The sequence below is a fragment of the Schistocerca americana genome, unplaced genomic scaffold (assembly GCF_021461395.2).
Source record: "Schistocerca americana isolate TAMUIC-IGC-003095 unplaced genomic scaffold, iqSchAmer2.1 HiC_scaffold_16, whole genome shotgun sequence".
Classification (NCBI taxonomy): domain Eukaryota; kingdom Metazoa; phylum Arthropoda; class Insecta; order Orthoptera; family Acrididae; genus Schistocerca; species Schistocerca americana.
In genome coordinates this window covers 12,496,512-12,504,776 of record NW_025725687.1, presented here as the reverse complement: position 1 = coordinate 12,504,776, position 8,265 = coordinate 12,496,512, and positions in this window count along the sequence as shown.

Sequence of the window (8,265 nt, the reverse complement as noted above, 5' to 3'; positions counted from 1 at the left end):
TGCCTTTTGTATTAAATTCGGATGCAATTTCTGTGTTTCATTGTCAATAAGAAGGTCCAAGGGATACAGTAAACCTGAAGTGAAGCATCGGAAGCTAAAACTGGACTTACAGGAGAGGATCAAATCATAGAGAGTTAGAGTGTCAGTCCTCTTGTACTTAAGTCGGCATTATGACTTTTGTATTAAATTCGGATGCAATTTCTGTGTTTCATCGGCAATAACAAGGTCCAAGGGATACAGTAAACCTGAAGTGAAGAATCGGAATCTAAAACTTTACTCACAGGAGAGGTTCAAATCATTGACAGTTAGAGTGTCAGTCCTCTTGTACGGAAGTCGGCATTGTGCCTTTAGTATTTAATTCCGATGGAATTTCTGTGTTTCATCGTTAATGAGAAGGTCCAAGGGATGCAGTAAGCCTGAAGTGAAGCATCGGAATCTAATACCTTACTCACAGGAGAGGTTCAAATCATAGAGAGTTAGAGTGTCAGTCCTCTTGTACATAAGTCGGCATTATGCTTTTGTATTAAATTCGGATGCAATTTCTGTGTTTCATCGTCAATACGAAGGTCCCACGGATACAGTATACCTGAAGTGAAGCATTGGAATCTAATACTGGACTCACAGGAGAGGTTCAAATCAATGAACGTTAGAGTGTCAGTCCTCTTGTAGTTAAGTCGGCATTGTTCCTTTTGTATTAAATTCGGATGAAATTTTTGTGTTTTATCGTCAGTAGGAAGGTCCAAGGCATACAGTAACCTGAAGTAAAGCATCGAAATCTAAAACTGGACTCACAGGAGAGGTTCAAATCATAGAAAGTTAGAGTGTCAGTCCTCCTGTACTTATGTCGGCATTGTGCCTTTTGTATTAAATTCGGATGCAATTTCTGTGTTTCATTGTCAATAAGAAGGTCCAAGGGATACAGTAAACCTGAAGTGAAGCATCGGAATCTAAAACTGGACTCACAGCAGAGGTTCAAATAATAGAAAGTTAGAGTGTCAGTATTCTTGAACTTAACTCGGCATTGTGCCTTATATATTAAATTCGGATGCAATTTCTGTGTTTCATCGGCAGTAAGAAGGTAAAAGGGATACAGTAAACCTGAAGTGAAGCATCGGAATCTAAAACTGGACTCACAGGGGGGGTTCAAATCATAGAAAGAGTGTCAGTCCTCTTGTACATAAATCGGCATTGTGCTTTTTTTTTACATTCGGATGCAATTTCTGTGTTTCATCGTCAACAAGAAGGTCCCACGGATACAAAATAACCTGAAGTAAAGCATCGGAATCTAAAACTGGACTCACAGAAGATGTTCAAATCATAGAAAGTTAGAGTATCAGTCCTCTTGTACTTAAGTCGGCATTATGACTTTTGTATTAAATTCGGATGCAATTTCTGTGTTTCGTCGGCAATAACAAGGTCCAAGGGATACAGTAAACCTGAAGTGAAGAATCGGAATCTAAAACTTTACACACAGGAGAGGTTCAAATCATTGACAGTTAGAGTGTCAGTCCTCTTGTACGGAAGTCGGCATTGTGCCTTTAGTATTTAATTCCGATGGAATTTCTGTGTTTCATCGTTAATGAGAAGGTCCAAGGGATGCAGTAAGCCTGAAGTGAAGCATCGGAATCTAATACCTTACTCACAGGAGAGGTTCAAATCATAGAGAGTTAGAGTGTCAGTCCTCTTGTACATAAGTCGGCATTATGCTTTTGTATTAAATTCGGATGCAATTTCTGTGTTTCATCGTCAATACGAAGGTCCCACGGATACAGTATACCTGAAGTGAAGCATTGGAATCTAATACTGGACTCACAGGAGAGGTTCAAATCAATGAACGTTAGAGTGTCAGTCCTCTTGTACTTAAGTCGGCATTGTTCCTTTTGTATTAAATTCGGATGAAATTTTTGTGTTTTATCGTCAGTAGGAAGGTCCAAGGCATACAGTAACCTGAAGTAAAGCATCGAAATCTAAAACTGGACTCACAGGAGAGGTTCAAATCATAGAAAGTTAGAGTGTCAGTCCTCCTGTACTTATGTCGGCATTGTGCCTTTTGTATTAAATTCGGATGCAATTTCTGTGTTTCATTGTCAATAAGAAGGTCCAAGGGATACAGTAAACCTGAAGTGAAGCATCGGAATCTAAAACTGGACTCACAGCAGAGGTTCAAATAATAGAAAGTTAGAGTGTCAGTATTCTTGAACTTAACTCGGCATTGTGCCTTATATATTAAATTCGGATGCAATTTCTGTGTTTCATCGGCAGTAAGAAGGTAAAAGGGATACAGTAAACCTGAAGTGAAGCATCGGAATCTAAAACTGGACTCACAGGGGGGGTTCAAATCATAGAAAGAGTGTCAGTCCTCTTGTACATAAATCGGCATTGTGCTTTTTTTTTACATTCGGATGCAATTTCTGTGTTTCATCGTCAACAAGAAGGTCCCACGGATACAAAATAACCTGAAGTAAAGCATCGGAATCTAAAACTGGACTCACAGAAGATGTTCAAATCATAGAAAGTTAGAGTATCAGTCCTCCTGTACTTAAGTCGGCATTGTGCCTTTTGTATTAAATTCGGATGCAATTTCTGTGTTTCATCGTCAATAAGAGGGTCCAAGGCATACAGTAAAAATGAAGTGAAGCATCGGAATCTAAAACTGGACTCACAGCAGAGGTTCAAATATTAGAAAGTTAGAGTGTCAGTATTCTTGAACTTAACTCGGCATTGTGCCTTTTGTATTAAATTCGGATGCAATTTCTGTGTTTCATCGTCAATAAGAAGGTCCACGGGATACAGGAAACCTGAACTGAAGCATCGGAATCTAAAACTGGACTCACAGGAGTGGTTCAAATCATAGAGAGTTAGAGTGTCAGTCCTCTTGTACATAAGTCGGCATTGTGCCCTTTGTATTAATTTCGGATGCAATTTCTGTGTTTCATCGTCAATAAGAAGGTCCAGGGGATACAGTAAACCTGAAGTGAAGCATCGGAATCTAAAACTGGACTCACAGGAGAGATTCAAATCATAGAAAGTTAGATTGTCAATCCTCTTGTACTTAAGTATGCAATGTGCTCTTTGTATTAAATTCGGATGCAATTTCTGTGTTTCATCGGCAATAAGAAGGTAATAGGGATACAGTAAACCTGAAGTGAAGCGTCGGAATCTAAACCTGGACTCACAGGAGAGGTTCAAATCATAGAAGGAGTGTCGGTCCTCTTGTACTTAAGTCGGCATTGTGACTTTTGTATTAAATTCGGATGCAATTTCTGTGTTCCATCGTCAATAACAAGGTCCCAGGGATACAGAAAACACGAAGTGAGGCATCGGAATCCAAAACTAGACTCACAGGAGTGGTTCAAATCATAGAAAGTTAGAGTGTCAGTCCTCTTGTACTTAAGTCGGCATTGTGCCTTTTGTATTAAATTCGGATGCAATTTCTGTGTTTCATCGTCAATAAGAAGGTCCAAGGGATACAGTAAACCTGAAGTGAAGCTTCGGAATCTAAAAGTGGACTCACAGCAGGGGTTCAAATAATAGAAAGTTAGAGTGTCAGTGTTCTTGAACATAACTCGGCATTGTGCCTTTTGTATTAAATTCGGATGCAATTTCTGTGTTTCATCGTCAATAAGAAGGTTCAAGGGATACGGTAAACCTGAACTGGAGCATCGGAATCTAAAACTGGACTCACAGGAGGGGTTCAAATGATAGAGAGATAGAGTGTCAGTCCTCTTGTACATAAGTCGGCATTGTGCCCTTTGTATTAAATTCGGATGCAATTTCTGTGTTTCATCGTCAATAAGAAGGTCCATGGGATACAGTAAACCTGAAGTGAAGCATCGGAATCTGAAACTGGGCTCACAGGAGAGATTCAAATCATAGAAAGTTAGAGTGTCAGTCCTCTTGTACTTAAGTATGCATTGTGCTCTTTGTATTAAATTCCGATGCAATTTCTGTGTTTCATCGGCAATAAGAAGGTAAAAGGGATACAGTAAACCTGAAGTGAAGCATCGTAATCTAAAACTGGACTCACAGGAGAGGTTCAAATCATAGAAAGAGTGTCAGTCCTCTTGTACATAAGTCGGCATTGTGCCTTTTGTATTAAATTCGGATGCAATAACTGTGTTTCATCGTCAATAAGAAGGTCCCACGGATACAAAAAAACCTGAAGTGAAGCATCGGAATCTAAAACTGGACTCACAGGAGATGTTCAAATCATAGAAAGTTAGAGTATCAGTCCTCCTGTACTTAAGTCGGCATTGTGCCTTTTGTATTAAATTCGGATGCAATTTCTGTGTTTCATCGTTAATAAGAAGGTCAAGTCATACAGTAAACCTGAACTGAAGCATCGGAATCTAAAACTGGACTCACAGGAGAGGTTCAATTCATAGAGAGTTAGAGTGTCAGTCCTCTTGTACTTAAATCGGCATTATGCCTTTTGTATAAAATTCAGATGCAATTTCTGTGTTTCATCGTCTATAACAAGGTCCAAGGGATACAGTAAACCTGAGGTGAAGGATCGGAATCTAAAACGTGACTCACAGGAGAGGTTCAAATCATAGAAAGTTAGAGTGTCAGTCCTCGTGTACTTATGTCGGCATTGTGCTTTTGTATTAAATTCGGATGCAATTTCTGTGTTTCATCGCCAATAACAAGGTCCCAGGGATACAGTAAACATAAAGTGAGGCATCGGAATCTAAAACAAGACTCACAGGAGAGGTTCAAATCATAGAAAGATAGAGTGTCAGTCTTCTTGTACTTAAGTCGGCATTGTGCCTTTTGTAATAAATTCGGATGCAATTTCTGTGTTTCATCGTCATTAAGAAGGTCCAAGGTATACAGTAACCTGAAGTGAAGCATCGGAATATAATACTTTACTCACAGAAGAGGTTCAAATCATACAAAGTTAGAGTGTCAGTCGTCTTGTACTGAAGTCGGCATTGTGAATTTTGTATTAAAATCGGATGCAATTACTGTGTTTCATCGTCAATAAGAAAGTCCAAGGAATACAGTAAACCTGAAGTGAAGCATCGGAATTTATAACTGTACTCACAGGAGTGGTTCAAATCATAGAAAGTTAGAGTGTCGGTTCTCTTGTACTTAAGTCGGCAATGTGCCTTTTGTATTAAATTCGGATGCAATTTCCGTACTTCATCGACAATAAGAAGGTCCAAGGGATACAGTAAACCTGAAGTGAAGCATCGGTATCTATAAGTGGACTCACAGGAGAGGTTCAAATCATAGAAAGTTAGAGTATTAGTCCTCTTGTACTAAAGTCGGCATTGTGCCTTTTGTATTGAATTCTGACACAATTTCTGTGTTTCACCGTCAATAAGATGGTCCAAGGGATACAGTAAACCTGAAGTGAAGCATCGGAATCTGAAACTGGGCTCACAGGTGAGGTTCAAATCATAGAGAGTTAGAGTGTCAGACCTCTTGTACTTCAGTCCGCATTGTGACTTTTGTATTAAATTCGGATGCAATTTCTGTGTTTCATTGTCAATAAGAAGGTCCAAGGGATACAGTAAACCTGAAGTGAAGCATCGGAATCTAAAACTGGACTCACGGGAGAGGTTCGAATCATAGAGAGTTAGAGTGTCAGTCCTCTTGTACTTAAATCGGCATTATGCCTTTTGTATAAAATTCAGATGCAATTTCTGTGTTTCATCGTCTATAACAAGGTCCAAGGGATACAGTAAACCTGAGGTGAAGGATCGGAATCTAAAACGGGACTCACAGGAGAGGTTCAAATCATAGAAAGTTAGAGTGTCAGTCCTCGTGTACTTAAGTCGGCATTGTGCTTTTGTATTAAATTCGGATGCAATTTCTGTGTTTCATCGCCAATAACAAGGTCCCAGGGATACAGTAAACATAAGGTGAGGCATCGGAATCTAAAACTAGACTCACAGGAGAGGTTCAAATCATAGAAAGATAGAGTGTCAGTCCTCTTGTACTTAAGTCGGCATTGTGCCTTTTGTAATAAATTCGGATGCAATTTCTGTGTTTCATCGTCATTAAGAAGGTCCAAGGTATACAGTAACCTGAAGTGAAGCATCGGAATATAATACTTTACTCACAGAAGAGGTTCAAATCATACAAAGTTAGAGTGTCAGTCGTCTAGTACTGAAGTCGGCATTGTGCCTTTTGTATTAAAATCGGATGCAATTACTGTGCTTCATCGTCAATAAGAAAGTCCAAGGGATACAGTAAACCTGAAGTGAAGCATCGGAATTTATAACTGTACTCACAGGAGTGGTTCAAATCATAGAAAGTTAGAGTGTCGATTCTCTTGTACTTAATTCGGCAATGTGCCTTTTGTATTAAATTCGGATGCAATTTCCGTACTTCATCGACAATAAGAAGGTCCAAGGGATACAGTAAACCTGAAGTGAAGCATCGGTATCTATAACTGGACTCACAGGAGAGGTTCAAATCATAGAAAGTTAGAGTATTAGTCCTCTTGTACTAAAGTCGGCATTGTGCCTTTTGTATTGAATTCTGACGCAATTTCTGTGTTTCACCGTCAATAAGATGGTCCAAGGGATACAGTAAACCTGAAGTGAAGCATCGGAATCTGAAACTGGGCTCACAGGAGAGGTTCAAATCATAGAGAGTTAGAGTGTCAGACCTCTTGTACTTCAGTCCGCATTGTGACTTTTGTATTAAATTCGGATGCAATTTCTGTGTATCACCGTCAATGAGATGGTCCAAGGGATACAGTAAACCTGAAGTGAAGCATCGGAATCTGAAACTGGGCTCACAGGAGAGGTTCAAATCATAGAGAGTTAGAGTGTCAGACCTCTTGTACTTCAGTCCGCATTGTGACTTTTGTATTAAATTCGGATGCGATTTCTGTGTATCATCATCAATAAGAAGGTCCAAGGGATACAGTAAACCTGAAGTGAAGCATCGGAATCTTAAACTGGACTCACAGGAGAGGTTCAAATCATAGAGAGTTAGAGTGTCCGTCCTCTTGTACTTAAGTCGGCATTGTGCCTTTGGTATTAAATTCGGATGCAATTTCTGTGTTTCATCGTCTATAACAAGGTCCAAGGGATACAGTAAACCTGAGGTGAAGGATCGGAATCTAAAACGGGACTCACAGGAGAGGTTCAAATCATAGAAAGTTAGAGTGTCAGTCCTCGTGTACTTAAGTCGGCATTGTGCTTTTGTATTAAATTCGGATGCAATTTCTGTGTTTCATCGCCAATAACAAGGTCCCAGGGATACAGTAAACATAAGGTGAGGCATCGGAATCTAAAACTAGACTCACAGGAGAGGTTCAAATCATAGAAAGATAGAGTGTCAGTCCTCTTGTACTTAAGTCGGCATTGTGCCTTTTGTAATAAATTCGGATGCAATTTCTGTGTTTCATCGTCATTAAGAAGGTCCAAGGTATACAGTAACCTGAAGTGAAGCATCGGAATATAATACTTTACTCACAGAAGAGGTTCAAATCATACTAAGTTAGAGTGTCAGTCGTCTTGTACTGAAGTCGGCATTGTGCCTTTTGTATTAAAATCGGATGCAATTGCTGTGTTTCATCGTCAATAAGAAAGTCCAAGGGATACAGTAAACCTGAAGTGAAGCATCGGAATTTATAACTGTACTCACAGGAGTGGTTCAAATCATAGAAAGTTAGAGTGTCGGTTCTCTTGTACTTAAGTCGGCAATGTGCCTTCTGTATTAAATTCGGATGCAATTTCCGTACTTCATCGACAATAAGAAGGTCCAAGGGATACAGTAAACCTGAAGTGAAGCATCGGTATCTATAACTGGACTCACAGGAGAAGTTCAAATCATAGAAAGTTAGTCCTCTTGTACTAAAGTCGGCATTGTGCCTTTTGTATTGAATTCTGACGCAATTTCTGTGTTTCATCGTCAATAAGAAGGTCCAAGGGATACAGTAAACCTGAAGTGAAGCATCGGAATCTAAAACTGGACTCACAGAAGAGATTCAAATCATAGAAAGTTAGAGTGTCAGTCCTCTTGTACTTAAGTCGGCATTGTGTCTTTTGTATTAAATTCGGATGCAGTTTCTGACTTTCATCGTCAATAAGAAGGTCCAAGGTATACAGTAAACCTGAAGTGAAGCATCGTAATCTAAAACTGGACCCACAGCAGAGGTTCAAATATTAGAAAGTTAGAGTATTAGTCCTCTTGTATTAAAGTCGGCATTGTGCCTTTTGTATTGAATTCTGACGAATTTTCTGTGTTTCTCCGTCAATAAGATGGTCCAAGGGATACAGTAAACCTGAAGTGAAGCATCGG